The sequence below is a fragment of the Egretta garzetta genome, unplaced genomic scaffold (assembly GCF_000687185.1).
Source record: "Egretta garzetta isolate BGI_Z169 unplaced genomic scaffold, ASM68718v1 scaffold14, whole genome shotgun sequence".
NCBI lineage: Eukaryota > Metazoa > Chordata > Aves > Pelecaniformes > Ardeidae > Egretta > Egretta garzetta.
Genome location: NW_009259588.1, coordinates 6,589,181 through 6,603,960, shown reverse-complemented (window position 1 = coordinate 6,603,960; position 14,780 = coordinate 6,589,181). Strand labels below are relative to the sequence as shown.

General features: G+C 43.7%; 1 protein-coding gene across 6 annotated transcripts in view; it reads left to right on the top strand.

The window, feature by feature from the left end:
- Positions 1-14,780, top strand: part of ATXN1 (ataxin 1) — a 228,012-nt gene that overhangs the window by 65,047 nt on the left and 148,185 nt on the right. For 5 of the 6 annotated variants that reach the window (XM_035893514.1, XM_035893509.1, XM_035893510.1 and 2 more), the window contains one exon: positions 754-874. The gene's annotated coding sequence lies outside the window, so the exon portion shown is untranslated. Of the gene's footprint in view, positions 1-275; positions 308-753; positions 875-14,780 lie in introns of those variants that run through there. The other variant, XM_035893513.1, reaches the window with a different exon arrangement.

Sequence of the window (14,780 nt, the reverse complement as noted above, 5' to 3'; positions counted from 1 at the left end):
AAAGGGGGGGGGGGGCGGTGAGAAAGCGTTCTCAAACGTGAACATTCAGAAAACCCTTCAGCCCTTTTTTGGTGATGGCGCAGAATGTCAAAGTTGATTGTATTAGAGACCTGCCAGTTTCTCTTACTCATTTGCTTCGTTGCTCCTCCTCCCTTCCTTCCTCTCTCGTCAGCCGGGCTGGGTTTTGTAGTGCTAACGCTGCACTGCTCCTCCAGCACGGCTACTACTTCCCCCACGCCGCTACTACAGCAATACTACAGTAACTCAGCGGAGATTCAGGGAGTTGGCTGTATACGTATTCTTAGTGGTAATAACAGTAGTAGTAATAATAATAAAACCCATGATTGCTCTCCCGTGTAACAGTTTGATAGATTTTTTTCTTCTGATTTTTGTCTCTGGGCTTTGTTCCCTTTTTGCCTTCATAAATTTGTGGACTCTGGTATATACTGGATTGTGCTTTATGTGAATACTTTGTAGTGTGCTACCTTGCAGATTTTAAAAATAACATGGTTTTGAACGGTCAAAAATAGTGGGGGGTTGGTGGTGGGTTTTTTGTGGTGTTTTTTTTTTTTTTTTTTAAAGTACAGCCCACAGAAGGGCGTTCATGCTGCTTCTGCTGGGGGGAGTTATCACACTTGCTTTAGATAATGAAATATACATTGAAGAAAGGTCAGGGATTTCCCCTGAGCCACCCACTGATCGCTTGAAATGACATTTTCATTCTGAGTGTTTCTTGGTTTGTTTTTGTTTAAGATCCTGGAGCACAGGGAAAGCTTTTGCAAAACATCAGAAAAAAAAGGCTGCAACATCTCCTGTGAGAGAGGGGGAAAAAGGAGATTTACAATCGCATCTTGAAACACTCATATGATTTGAGGTAAGTGATTGGAGGGTCTTGTCATAAGTTACAGTTAGTTTGTAATTAAATTAATCGTTATTTACCTCAGTGTCGTGATACTTCTATTGGAGGCAATAAAAACAGATGGGAGAGGGAGGGAGAGAACTTTAACGGCAAACCCAGAAACAGCAGTAAAAATATGTAACGCACTTATCTTTTTGAAAATGGGCCCCATGAGGTCCAATCCCACAAACAGGCAATCATTCTAACATTTATATGGGTTAAACCCTGTTTCAATCAATGAGGCTATTCTCCCTGAAAGTTAGGCATGTGCCTAACTATTTTCACGTTTGGAATCTATATCATATGGGAACTCTGCAGAAGAAAGCTATTGAAGAACGTACAATGCACAGACGGAAAAAGGCATATACAATTCTCTTACTGTTGGTGATAATGTCACAAGTAATCTGATTTTACAGCAGTGATATTTTTGTATTGAATAAGTAGTTCTCATTTTTATGTTTAAACACCTCACTGAAATACCAAACTTATTAACAGAGCCTGTAAATTCTGCACCAGCTTTAATGATACATCTGCCTTAATTGCTTCATCAGTGTGTCTTTGAACAAGTAGAGTTAAAAGTATAAAGAAAATAATGTCCCCTTTCATAACTAGAGTTGCAAATTGCACTTGGGTATTTGAATAGCAGCCGAACTGAGGGTTCCGTGACTGAGGCTGAATTGTGTTGTCCTGAGTTAATTTTTTTTTTTTTTAATAAAGGCAATCGTGAGTCGCAGGAAAAGCTCACCTTTTCCCTCTAGTCTTCATTTTTTTGTTTTCGTTTCTCATTAGAAAAGAATTACCTCTGAGTCTTTTTTGTCTAGTAAAGAGAAAATGTTACAGTTGTAAAGCTTTTAAGCACTGAAAATGCTGCATAGGTGAAAACGAAAAACCACCAGCCTCTCTTAAATAAAAACTTCAAGTTATTTACTCTGTTCTGTCCCACAAGTGTGCTGAAGGAGACAAAATTACTCTAAGAAACCTGCAGAATCAAAAAGACCCACATAATGTGGAAGAAGCAGGGGATGCAAACCTACAAATGTGCAGAATATCAAAACCCTTTGGCTGGTGGCATTTGCAGACATTTCTTGCTTACCAGGTTTCAGAGGAGGGGAGAGCGTAGCCAGCCCCTGGTGATTGCTCTGTATTTGCTTTGTAGGAATAGAGCTATTAAGTTTCTTTTGAAATCAACAGGCTCACTGCAGGGAGCTAAATATTTCCTTTCTGGTCAGTGGACAAGAGCCATTGCTTGGGAAATTGTAATAGTTCCGCAGGCATTTGTACTGATTTATCCAAAAAGTTTGAAACTTTTGCAAATCAGTGAAGCTAACTCCTTTTTACGTGCAGGTCTTGCACTAGGGACTGTGAGCCCAAACAGGAATACGAGGCTCTCTCAGTGGGAGTCTGAGGTGATTTTTGTAGTTGTGAAATGAGGTATTAATGCAAATCTGTGTGAAACTGCTGCTGTACGGCCTTTAGGGGCTTCGGTTCTTACCCTCCCCAATCTCCCCCCATCCCTGTGGCTCAGGTGGGGAAATGTCTTGCTCTCTGGAGCAAGCCCTGTTTCAGGCATAGGGTGACAGTCCTGGCCAAACTGGTGAGGGAGGGAGAAGTGCACTACAGCGACCCACCTGTGATCGCTCTCAGCCCACCTTTGCTTTCTCTCTGTCCTGTTCTCCTGGTGGCAAGCATTCCTCCTCAGCTCTGCAGAGAATAAATCAAAATACTTCCATTCCTGTCTTTTTTTTTTTTTATGTCAGACCAGGATAACATGCATGATTTTCCTTTCACAGCTGCCTTCTTGTTGCTCTCTGAGGAAGTGCACACAGAAGCTCAGGGGGAAGGTATCTTCATAGCATCTGTGTGGCCTTTAGAATCATTCGATCAGTTCTCTGTTGCAGTCACAAAATCATTGAATATTCTTTACTTTTCTTTGTATCAGAGAGTGTAGGATCTCATTGGCAGAGCATTAAAGAAAGGGAAGTTCTTTGGATGGCAAAAGACGTGTTTTAAGATATATTAAATTGTACTGCTACTCCTGCCCTTTCTTGATTATTTTTTCGGCATGTGAAGAAGTAATACCCCCTTTTGTGTGCCTGGAGAAGGTCCTGTGGTGTGTGCCAGGGAGCTACGTGGGTGCTGAGCTGAGCAGGCGGAGGGACCGACTTTGTCCTGCCTTGTATTTTTCACTGGGCGTGAATACGGGGGACTGAGCCTGCCCAGATTAAACACATGCCTGTTTTGTTTTGCCTTTCTCTGCTCTTCTTTCAGCTGTCAGCATGCCATGTTCAGATGGCAGTGATCAGTCACAAATTGTCCCCCGTCCATGCTCCTCAGCTCTCCTAAACCATTAGTTTCATGGAGCTCTTCAACAAAGATGGCACCGGTTCGATTTTTTTTTTCTCTTTTTTTTTGTTTCTTCCCTCTAGCTAATGGAAAAAGAGGTTGTTTGTTTGTTTGTGTTTTCCCTTCAAGTCAGCTGCATTAGTTCCCAAAGCAACTTGTGTTAAGTGGAAATGAGGCTTTGATAATATGTGTGCTTGCTGGAGACTTGCTTAGATTTTTTTTTTTCTTCCCCCCCCTCCCGCCCCGTATATGGATCTTTTCAATGGAGTGCCTCTGTTGTGAATCAGAAAGAAAGTGCATGGGCTGCCAGGCACATAATGGAATGGCTCATCTGTTTCTAGAAGTGTGTGTGAGCCTTTGTAAAGAAGAGGCGGTGGGGACAGAGAGGGGAGACCTTCACTGTGGGGAGCCGGGAGAGTGCGGTGGCGCAGCCCAGGGCACCGTTGAGGTGGGACGTGGCCATGCCTGTGGTGCTGCCGACATGCCCGTTCTGCTCAGCTCTGGTGGGCGTTACCTGGGACTCGCATCGCTTAGCACGTCACGTGCAAACGGGTGAAGCTTACGCTGTCACATGAAAATGGGTGAGGCTTACGCAGCCGTTGACTATGCTGGCTGTAAACCACATAAGGCAAAATATTCGAAAGCTGTAGTATTTCCAACACTTTCCTTAAACCATGTGCATTGGCTTTCAAAAGAGTGATGTAAATATGAACCATGCCAATACTGTGCTTCCTCACTGTGAGGCTATTTATTATAAAGGACGTATGGTATAAGTCATTTTAGTATGGAGTAGATAAGAGCTTGAACCAAAGCCTTGGATCCAAGCCCACCAGCAGCTTTGCAAAAGGCAGGATCCAGATCTGAAGTCAGTGGTTCACACAGTTTCTAGTAGCGAGTGGTTTTAACTTACTCCATAAAATGGGAATAGCCAGAAGTTTTAAACTGAGGCTTTTAAACAAGTTCTTGCCTTTTTATCACCCACCGTTCTCCTCTGCCTTAGACGGTTACTGTGAAAGCACACCAGCCATTTTCTCCAAGCCACTGTGGCCAGGACACACCAACTCAGGGAGTGGAGAGGGGCCTTTGTGGTGTGATTACTGTTATGTAGCCATATGGGGTTTTTTCCAGAGGAGTTTTTATTCTGAGGAGTTAGACCTCCCTTCTGGATGAAGGTCTTTGGAGTCACGGTGGAGGCTTTGGAGGTAGGGCCTTGAAGTTTCACAGACACTGAGAAACAGCTGAATCAGCCTGGCTTGGAGCAAACCAGGCCACAGTGGCCGGACTCCCCACTTCCTAAAAAGCCTCTCTCATGACACCGTAGCTGAATTACAGACATGAAAAATTCTGGCATTGTAGACAAATTCATAAAGCCTAAACTTTTTTTTCCTTGCTAGATATCGGACTCTGTTTTTACTCGCCCCCTTCTCCTTTGCCCTCAGACACAAGATTTTTAGGGCTTTTTAGTCTCTAGCTGTGCACTTACTAGAGAGGCATCTGGTAACCTGTTACTTTACACATCTGTTGCATACATTGGCGAGTCAATTCCAGCACCTCGAGACTTTACGTGGATTTGCAGCACTCCCTGTGGGACTTTGAATCCATAAGCCAATGAATGGCTTATGAGGATACAAAAATGCAGTATTTCAATCTACTGCATATATTACTGCAGTATATATTACATATATACACTACAGTCCCCTTTGTGTTTGGCAGAGAAAAGCTGGTATGGGGAAGACGGGAAGTGCTAGTAAACTGGGAGGTATTTAGTATGGTAGTTAATTTGCTCCCTACTGAAAACATCACCTTTCTGGTTGGCAGTGCGAAGAACAGTTTTCATGGTGGTTCAGATATCTCTCAAAGGTACTGCCCAAACAGCTGATGTTGTGTATTTCAACCTTAATTTCAGAGTTGTCAAACTGTGGGGAGATGCCAAATACCTGAGGCAGCATTGATAGCTGAGGCAAAGCTCAGCTTCCAGTTTCGTCCAGAGAAGCTATACTGTTCACAGCCTGTATAGGAAGTGTGAGTTAGAAATTAAGTATCTTTCATTTGAACGGAGTTTCCTTCACCGTTAACCTCGCTGTTCAGGGTTCTGCGTTTCTTTTCCTCTGGCTGCGAGTTCTGCAAGTTCATTAAGTTTGGAGAAGACCTCCTTAGCTGGTCTTTTTTCATGATCCATGTACAAACCAAATGTGATAGATGTTATTTCTACAAATGATAAGCTAGAACTGCTGATTTGTGTGCTGTGAGTTACAGTGAGCAGGCCGACTTAATTGTAACTTTTCGTGTTTTTCTGCTTGCCCTGGTGGGACTGTGCTCTGTGCTGGCAGTGGTTGGATAGAGCGGTTGAGAAGAGCATTGCCAATAAACTCCTGTGCACATCGTCTCCTGTTCTGCTGATAGGTAGAGGAGCAACTGTCTGGGGAGGCAAATGATAGCCATCGTAACGGCAGCGTATGCCAAGCGATGCCTGGGAGCCTCTTGCTTAGCCCGCTGTTGAAACGTATTGGCAGAGTGTTAGAGGGGGCTGGGTAACACAGGGGTTAGCACAGAGGAACGGGAATAGGGAAGATAGTATTGAATCCAAGACACTGTGAAAATGCAAATTCTGCCGAAAGCACGCTTCGGTAAAAGCCTGAATGCAGAGTGAGCAGTGAGTTCCCCTCTGCTAGAGGGCTCGGCCCCTGGAGCCCACGTGAGAGCCCTTTGCGGTTGAGCAGCGGTCCTTTGTGCCCCGACAGGGGGGAGCCGTGGGTGCGAGGGGAAGCCATTCTGGGGCATGGTTGCTGTGGGCAGGGTGCTGCAGCTGCTTTGTTTGAAATGATAATATTTTACGCTGTTACTGTGGAATACTGCAGTATTTTTTGTAATGACGGGCTGTGTGCCAGTAATGTACAATAACATTTTGCTCTTACTGTGCTGTTGCTACTGTAGGCATTCGTTCCAATTTGGGCTGCATTTGCAGTACGTGGTGGTTTTTTGTTTTTTTTTTTTTTCTAGACTCTGCTCATTATCTATTGTGGATATTTTTGGGTTATTCATTTCTACCCACGTCTGTCCGTACAAATCTATCTCAGAAAGCACTTCAGAGAGTGGCAGTCTCTGTTGAACAAGCAATTGTTGTGGCTTTCACAGAATTACGTTCTTGTGAAAGTATGAGGCAAGAATGAGATGAAAATGAAGATGAAAATTGCTTTGTAAGTTTAAAAACGGCTATGGTTTTAAAAATGTTCAAGGCAGATAAGAGGCTAAGCCTGTCTTTGACTAATGGTAAGCATATTTAGCACTAAAGTCCCGGTCTGCACCAAGCTGTAGGTGGCTGAAACCTTTGGGATGGCAGAATCTGGGAGGCACTTACCATTGTCAGAGCCTGTAATGATTCTCTGCAGTTTTGGGTTGAGCTATTCATTTTCTACAATTTTATTTCCAGAGGAAAGTAATCGTAACTTGGAAGATGGTCAGTAGGGGTTCATGCCAACGATTGTTTATTAATGTTGTCATGGTCTGGAGATGAAAGTTTTGTGAAAGGGAAATTAAAAGTCCCAGAGACATCAGAGTTCACAAGTAGTCAGCCTGCACACAGTTTGTTTCTAGAAGGTAGAGACTGCGTCCAAAAAGGAGATGAAGGAGGCACGACACAAAGGAGACAATTAATTTGTTTTCTGGTAAATTTGGAATAAAATACAGTGTGTAGACAAAAGAGATTGCACTTTTCTCGCGTGTAATTTTAGTGTCCTGTTACTGTGCTGACTCACCAAACTACTTCAGTTTCAGTCTGCATTTGGTTTAAATTACCTCAGAGGCCTGCATTTGTACGCTGCTCTGTAAAGTACTTCTCGTCTGCAATTCAGATTTTTTTTTTTTTTTGTTCAGCATTTCAACTGACTTGTCTTTTTTCATTTTCTAGGTCTCTGTTTTACTAACATTTGAAACCAGTCACTCTGTGTGCCTGCTTGGTCCCTACGATAGGCAAAAGCCATGTTGCAAAAACAGATAGAACGGGGAGTGAATCACTGCCTTCTGCCTTTCCATTAGATTACCTAAACCGCTACGCATAAATATTGCTTTATGTACGATACAGCAGCGTGATTATCTCACTGCATTGACGGAGCAGTGCTGGAAGTGAATATAATTCTTCTTCTATTACATCTTTAATGAGCTACAATTAAAAATAGTGTGTTGGCGTGCCGGAATAGATGTGTTATTCTCAGAACTTTATTGAAGCCATTTCGGCTGTTAGACTTAGTTGACATCGTGTTGTTCTGAAAACCGTAAGAATTAAACAGCAGAAAAATCTGCTTTGCTAGGTGAAAGTTAGCAGGACAGTAAAATCTGTTGACTGAAAAGATTCAGGTCTGCACTAAGTGCGAAAGCCTGCTTTCTGTCTGTCTTTGAGGGTGAATTTTTTACTATATAGTAAAAAAAAAATAAATCACAAAGCAGCGGGTTTCTACAGAGCTCCAGATAGGTCCCAGGTCTCTTGACGCCTGTGGCAGCAAGTTTGAGTCAGTCACAGATAGCACCAAGCTGTGAAGCCTAATACTCTCAGTATTCAAAAGTACACCTACGTAGGAGTTTAATTTCAAGCGCCTCTTTTAGCTCTGGGGTTCCCCCCCCCAAAATTAACAAAATTTAAGAGTCATTCTTAGAATTTTGCAGAGAAAAATTTTCTCAGCATTTGTTGCTTTGTGAAGGATTGACATCACTTAGAAATCAGAAAATAGCGCTGTCAATTTTAGCTTGATGGCATTCCATTCTCTGCTCCAAAAACCTGATGAATAACAATGGATGAGTCAAAGATTTCTTGGATTATTTTTCTTTTTTCTTCTCCCCCCTCCTTGTGCAATTCCACTGCCATTTTTAGCCTGGAGGACAGTTCTCCAAAGAACGACTGTGTGCTTCAACTGTGATTTCTTGAAAATTCAGAACGAAATAGAGTTGTGTCAGACGACAAAGATTGTTTTATGTTTCTATGCGTTTTGGTAACATGACGTGAGCTTTGTTGAAGATTCCCCAGTAAAAGGCAGGAGGTGTTTTGATAGAGTTGCATCTCTGCTTCAGCAGCATGGAGATCTCCCTATCACACGGCTTCATTATGTTGTGATGAGTTTTTGCCTAATTATTTTCTGTGTTTTATCAGCTGTGCTCAGGGAAGTTGCCTGACAAAACAAATTATCAGTGGATTTGGGAGACTTGGACCAGCTTGAAGCACTTGTTGAACTACACCATCCTTATGTCTTTGCCTCAGTTTTCTGTGTGAAAAAACAAGGATTATGTCTCTTAGGTATTTTAGCAGCATGTTGAGAATAGCAATACTAAGGAGAAAGAATTGTGTGGGTACTACTGTTACCTAAGTGATATGGCATGTTTAAGATAAGCAGTGTTGTCAGCTGTTCTTGGCAAAAGTACTGGGGTTACGATGAGTGAAATTTTTAACTCTGAGCGTTGGGGTTTTTTAAATTGCAGAAGTGGCCTGTATCAGGCATATTCTGACATGTCAGAATGGGCGTGTGAAGTGTGAAACCATATGAAGCTGCTGAAAAGAAATATGAGGAGGAAACAGGTTGAAGTGGTCATAAAGGGAGGATCTGTACATTTTTCTTCTGCAATGGATAGCTTATATTTTGCTTAAAAATGGCAAAAAAAAAAAAACCCACAAAACAACCCTGAAAAGGAAAAAGTGCAAGTGTCCCCTTAAGAGCTGCTGTGTCAAATTTGAAGAATGATTTGAATTCAGTCATTAAAGTGTGAAATGGAGGGATTTTAGTTCTGCTTTAAATTATGCATCTCAAATTAACCTTCACTGCAGCGTCTCTGCTGACGCCCCCGTAATGACACATTATTGGTACTAATGGCTTCTTTGTGACTTGAGATACAAACAGACATCCTAGACAGAAACATTTCGGCTTTGAACTAAATAAGACACACGGCGTGCATTTCCACCTTGGGTTCCTAGTGACAAAGCCCTGCTCTCCTGGTGACTGGTGCTCATGAGCTCTTCTTTCCAGCTTCCATGCAGAGCTCCTCGTCCTGGCAGGCGAGGGCAGCTGAGTGAAAACCTGCTTTGCAAGCTTGGAAGGGGAGAAGAGCAATAAATTTGGAGTCAGCATGGAGCCTGGCCAGACACGGAGCGTTGTTGGAAACCAGGACAAAGACTGGGATGTGGGCAGTGGAGGGGAGGAGCAATTTCCAGCAGATGATAATCTCGGGAGGAGAAGGACCCAAAATTGTGAGGGAAACGGAGAAGAGATGCCAGGACTTAAGGAGGAAATTGCTAAATACGGGAGGGGTGAGATTAATAAATAATATAAGCAGTAGTGGTTTGTTGACCCTTAATGTGCTCTGCTGACATGAAAAGGGGCCGTATTTTTGGAGCTCTGTGCACTTAAGTCTTGCTTCTGAAGCTTGCAGTCATTGTTTGAAAAACTCCACCTCTACACAGAATTTCACTCATGGGTTTTGCAGCTTTCTCTGTGCTACCGGTGCCTCTCCTGGGACGAGAGTCATGGTTACCACCTGCACGTAGCTACTGGGCGGGCAGCCTGGACGTGGCTGGCAGTGAGTGAGAGTGGCATAGCCTGGGGAGCTGCGTACAGAAGACACACAGAGTTTCACGTGTTGATGAAAAAGGAGGAGTGGCTCGGCAAAGGCAGCCCAGAATTTAGACCCTGGCTTCTCTTCCCAAAGATACTTGCTAGCTCGTTGTTTTTTCCTCATTTTCTCAGTGGGATGTCAAGGTGTGGGATATTGGCTGCCTCCCCTTCCAAGCCGCAGCTCTGGGAATCTGCTTGCTGGCCATGGCAGGAGTGATGGAGAGGTGCTCCTGCCCCGTGGTGCGTCGTGTGGTCTGTTACAGGCTGTGCGAGATGACGTGACTTTCTGTATGGGTCTGCTCTCAGCAGAGAGTGCTGGGGAGTAAGTAATTTTGCCGCCTTCTGGATCCAAAGCAGGATGGCTTTTGAGTATGTAGAATCAAATCCAAAAAAATATTCTGATGCCTCCTTTGTATTCCTCAAAGGAACCACGTTCCTGAACTGGGACCCAAGACTTTTTAAAAAAAAAAAAAAAAAAAAAAAAAGTAGATCTGCTATACGTCACATTTACTAATGCATTAGAGATATTTGTATGAATAATTAAAACACCATTTAGGATTGCGGCAGTAATAGAACAGAACGTGTTTTGTGATTTTTCTTTTCTGTTCCTTTTTGCTGATTGATGAATTTATTGATTTCTTCCATTAATTTAGAGTAGGTATCCTAAACATTATTGCAAATTAGCAAGATTCTGCTTTACATTAATAAGCTGTTGAGAGTGCTAATGGAATGAAAAGAAGTCAGAATTCAATAATAAAGGTCTGAAAAATTGAGGTCTAGAACACATACCTAGTATTTTGCATCAAATAGATTTGTAAAATATTAGGCCTTTGTTTGTCGTAATTGTTAATTCAAAAAAATTTGATATTCATTATGAATAGCCTAATAGCACATCGGAAAAAATGGAAAATAAGGGCAACAAGCTACCTCAGAGTTTCCATTGTGTTTGTAGTTAACCTTAAGCTGGTTGGATCAGTGGGAATTTGTCCTGTGAATTGGAGGGCAGGACTTCTCCGTTAAAGACATGGCAGTCCTTCTGAAACTGTGCATGAAAAAATAAAAAACTTCTGAAACTGAGGTCTGAAAAACACAGACAGGTGTGATCCAAGAGACCTGAAGTAGGAATTTTATTAAGTTTCACATGCATGTGCACACAAAATATTTTCATAATTCTTAGCTCAAATTTCTTCTGATTTTGTCTTTGATTTTTCCGTATTATTTGCGTTTAATTCATTAATCTGTTTTCTCATATATTTTCCTACCTTCAGAAATACCTGGTTTATGAATATGCTAGAGTGTATGTTAAATATGAATACTTAAAAGTTGTTAGGTCAGTGTTGTGATCGTTTTTCAGGGCCATATTTCTCTGTTTTCCAGCTTCAATGGGCGATTTGTTGTAACATTTGAACTATATCATATGTTTTGTTTGGTACTGTTGTTTTAGCCATGCTTGGAATATGTGTTTGCCTACCTATTTTGGGGCCTAGTTTTGGATACGATAATACAATGAGTGATACTGAACGATACTGGTTGGGTAACACAGCTCTATTGGGTTGTGTTATCTTCTGAGTGTTCGTGACACGCCGTGTCTGAGGGTACACGTTGACCTTCTTCTCCTTGCCCATCTTGCTGTGTAGTCTGAGTTTGTCATTGTATACATTATTAACATCACGGGAATTGTAATTGATGACAAAAAGAACATAAAATACAGTGGGTGCTTGGGACGCATTTATTTTTTGTCTCGTATTGTTTGGTTTGGATGTGGTGTGAGCTGGGTGCGTTTCATGGTTTTTTTTTTCCCATTGATGAGCAATGGGAGCAGTGCTGTCAGTCAAGGCTCCTGCTCATCCCCATGAGCCTTGTGCTTATAGCAATACATACTTACTTCTTACCTAGCGTTTTTCAAAGGCTTTCTTTGCAAACAGGAGCTCCTCCCTCATAGTGTCTAGCAGCTCTCCTGAACGTGGGTCATCCCAAAATGATGTTTTGTTTGGGGCAGGGGTTGGCCCCGTGCATTGTTCATGCTCTTGGCTGCCTCTGGTGGGAAGCAGAGTTGTGCCGTCAAGGCACGTGCTTCTGCCTGCCAGCTACCAGCCGTGCCCAGACTTTACTGGGGATAAGGAGTTAATCTGGCTGTAGACAGGGCCACTCATTAGTCTAAGTTTTAGCCCTGATTTCTAGGGAAGGGTTACTGCTCCGGGCTTAATTTGAGGTGCATTGCTCTGTTGCCAGAATACAAAGTGAGCGATAGACATTGCCTGCTGCGCAGGGGGGTGCAGAATGGCTGTCTCAATATGGAAAGTGCTGTATGAAATTGTTCCACTTACCGTTGTTACGTGTAACACCTACAATGACTATAAATGAAGGATATTAGAGGGGAAAAAAAAATCATAGTATTTCAGTTAGTTTACTTAGTGCATATTTGACAGTCCTCTGTGTATAGTCAGTTACGTAATTTCCTGGGATAGTTGGATTTCTCTTTATTTGTGTGGCTCTTTCTCTCAGCAATAGGGGAAAGAAAATACATTAAGGATCAGAAAATATGGCTGTAAAGCCAGGAAAAATTGCCGGCAACCTCAAGAAGAGATCTAAGTATGTGGAACTGCTTTTGACTCATCTTCCAAAAGCAACTCAATTCCGGAATAACAGTGCCCTTTCGGGCTACATTTCAAGATGGTATGATTGTACTCAGACAGGAATTGTAAGGATCGATAGCAAGCCCAACACATCCTTTCTTTCTGTGACAGGTTCGCTGATTGCCACCAGAGCAGTGATAGTGCACTGGTCAGCATAAACAGCAGAAGCAGTAATCGTGGATTTTTGTCTCTGTTGTAGCATGTGTTTAGGGTGAATACTGCTTGTTGTGGTGGGTTTGCACCCATAGTCCATGGGGGAGAAGTGCCATTTTCCCTGTTCACTTCCCCTCTCTCTTGCTTCTACGCTTCCACCTTGAGTTCGGGATGGGCTGTTCCGTGTCCTTCCAGGGGCAGAGCAGGGCAGGGAGAGCATGTCTAGCCAAAATGATGAGAGAACAGGTCATTTTAAGATACCAGTGTTTTACAAGGTGCAATTTTTTTTTTTTTTTTTTCTGCATATCCTGCTTAGGAACTAGTAAGGAGCAAGATTTTCCCTGTATGTGTATCAGGAGTTGAGGCTATGTTGGAGCTGAGCTGAGCATGGGGTTTCTTGTCCTCGAGGGAAGGCCCTATGCTTTCCTGTGTTTTGGCAGCTTGACATGGCAGCGAGTCAGTAACCTGTGTGCATGGTGCTGGTTTGGTTTTGGTTTTTTTTTTTTTTATCTGCCTTTCTTGGTTAACTGAAGCTCTGTGACTTTTTAACCCGCTGTCCGTAGGCCCTTGTTTTACAAGCTCATTAAGGTGGCCGGGATGGCGACAGCAGCAGTCCTGCCCGCACCCCCCCGTGGGTACTCATTAGATGGCTTCCTTGTGCTGACATAAGTGTTGTGTAGTCGTGCTCTGAGCCAGGTCCGGGAAAGGATCCAAGTCAAAAATAATCCCTCAAAAAAAAAAAAAAAAAAAAAAAAAAAGGTATGGTGTCAGCAGGGTCTGTTCCCGGATCTAGCTCGCCATCGTTCTCCTACCAGCGTGGAAAGCATGAGGGTTTGTCCTGGCGCGGGGGGAGGTGGGGATGAGCAGCCGGGGCGAGGTGGTCCAGGGGTGCTGGCGCTGGCAGCAGGGACGCTGCCTGCTCGCATGGCATCAGGCTGAGGAAACGGGGCTCTCGTGAGCATGCTGCCTGTCTTTCCTCGAGTCTGTCGGCCCAGCTGCACTTCCGGTAACTTCCAAAGCTGCGAGGCAGTTTGCCCCTAAATTTACCTGAAAGGCAGTGTTCGAAGTTGTGAAGACCCCTTGAGCTCAGCGATACCTGGTGGCTGGTAGACGGGCCCAAATCAACTCTCCCCAGCGATAAAAAGTTGTTGGCAAGGGCTCGGCTGCTGACCTCGTCAGGCCTCCTCTTGAGGCACAGTCCTGCTTGTCCCAGGTTGGGATGAGTAGCACTCATTTTTCGTGGGCCAGCTGTTGAACAGCTGACAGGAGAGGAGCACAACATGCTCTCAGGGAGCGACTGTTCGTTTCAAGGGGCTGGAACAGTTCACCTCCTGGGTCCTGACTGCCTGGGGGGGCTGCACTTCCACTTGTGGGGTGGTTTTTTGTTTGTTTTGTGTGTTGGTTTTTTAAATTCCCTCTAGGAATCGAAATTTCTGGAAGCTGGGAAGAGGCGAGACTCCCTTCTGGTTTTGTTTGGATGGCCAACTATTTAACCCTGAAGTCAAACGTGTTTTTCTAGTCCTACTTCTACACAGCTTCCCTTGAACACCTGGTGGCATCTTTGTGCCCTGTTGGGTCCAGCTTCCACCCATGGGGGCTGCGCTTCTCTTTGGCCGGCGTGCCTGGATTTCACCTGCCCATCCCACCCCGCTGCACCGGCAGCCCTGCTCTGCACCACCGCCGAGGAGCTAATAGGAAGGCACACATTGTGGTTTCCTGCTGTTTTGCTTTGTAACCAGTCCACTGGTAAATATAGCTTGTGTGTGGTTATAAATTCATTCTCTCATTATGGGCGGTTGTTGTGCAATAATTATGTAGAAATTATGACCGAGGATTGTTGTGGATGGGTTTTTTTTTTGTTTGTTCTGTTTATTTATTTTTGTGCTTGACATGCCCTGCAGTGGGAAGGGTAGACTTTGGTACTTGCCCTAACTGAGAACAGGTCCACAAGCAGGTGTCGGGATTCGGCGTGGGCACAGGCACCATCTTGCAGGCTGCTGACTTTTATGTGGCTCCCTTTGCATGCCTACATGGGCACTGCATGGCAAACCTGCGCTATTCAGACACTTTTTTATTCTTCCTTTACTCTGTGGGCAGACATGCTGTCCCTCCCTGCAGGTTTGGTACTGTACATGTGTTTATTCTGAAATAACCCCC